Source organism: Pteropus alecto, unplaced genomic scaffold (assembly GCF_000325575.1).
Source record: "Pteropus alecto unplaced genomic scaffold, ASM32557v1 scaffold152, whole genome shotgun sequence".
NCBI classification, from domain to species: domain Eukaryota; kingdom Metazoa; phylum Chordata; class Mammalia; order Chiroptera; family Pteropodidae; genus Pteropus; species Pteropus alecto.
In genome coordinates this window covers 7892836-7894246 of record NW_006432227.1, presented here as the reverse complement: position 1 = coordinate 7894246, position 1411 = coordinate 7892836, and positions in this window count along the sequence as shown.

Below are 1411 nucleotides of genomic sequence, written 5' to 3'. Positions count from 1 at the left end.
GTATTGTTTTTCTTCTGACTTTCTACTTATTTTTTTGTTTTTGTTTTTGAGGTTTCAACCCCCACCTCAAGTAGCGAACAAATAAATATATCCGACAGCAATTATTGAATAGTCAGGTGTTTTCCCATTACTTTGGAAGGACCCTTTTTATTTTTTGCAGTTGAAATCTCATGACTTGCTCTTTTTGTTCTGTTAAATCACCCTTTTTGTATACCATTTCAATGCTGCTTAAATTATCTTCTCTTTATTTTACATGTTAATGTATCTTGAAGCAAATTAACCTACATTATCCTGCCCTCCATTGAAAAAATTCACCTCAAGATTTCCCAGGTTAATTATTTTAATATCTTTTAATTTTTTTCATAATTATCAATCTCTTTTTTAAAAAATGGATTTTTGAACAACCTTCTTAATCTATATTTTTCTTGGGTACAAAATGTTTCATGCTTTTGTTATTGAATTACAAGGATAAACTAGAAATATAAAATTTTAGAACTTCAACAGAATAGAAAATGAGATTTTAATTTTACTTCTAAAATTGCCTGTATTACTCATTTCTCAGTTTTTTAATCTAGACATGAGATACCCTGGCTGGTAATTTGTCTGGGAATATTAAACATTCTTTTTATATCATTTCAGTTGGGGGAAAGGTGAAAATTAAGCCGATCATCCCTATGGGGATAATAGACCTTCTCCTCATGTAGAACTATGCTTGATGAAATTTTATTGTGTTTTATTGTGTTTCCTCTGAAGGGCATTCAGTTTCTCAAGTATTTCCTCTTAGAATGTATTGCTACATTTCAGCAAAAGATATAATTTCCCAAACAACAGTAGTAGTAGCCTGATCACAGTTATTTTGATAGTCTAGTCAAAAATTCTGCAGTTTTCCAAACAGTATATTATTATCTTAATTTCAGTCACAAGGACGGGCTATATTTAGACCATATTTTTAAATCAGATCAAATCTAATCTACCTCTAATTAGACAACTTCTGTAGTTCTGAAGACTATTTGCAAAACCCATGGGGGAACTTCCACAAAAATTCTAAAAATGAAATATTTCTAAGGGGAATAGCATAAGGCTCTTAGTAGGTAACCTTGATCATGTATATTCATATATTATTTGAATAGGTAGAAATGATACGTCTGCTGTCCTCTGGAGCCTTTTTGCCTAAAAATCCTAGAAGTATCAAAAAAAGACCAAAACAATTAAACCACCATCTGCTTCAAAACTATAGTGGACAGTCATCATAATGTGCTTGCTAAGCATCTGAAACCTTTTCCTGTATTTGGTGATTTCTACCAAAAATAGAATGCTGAGACTCACCTCACATTCTAGAAGGGAAATACAGTAATTTAGTAGATTTTATTAGTGTTTCCAATTATTCTTCACTATCCACTGCCTTCACTAT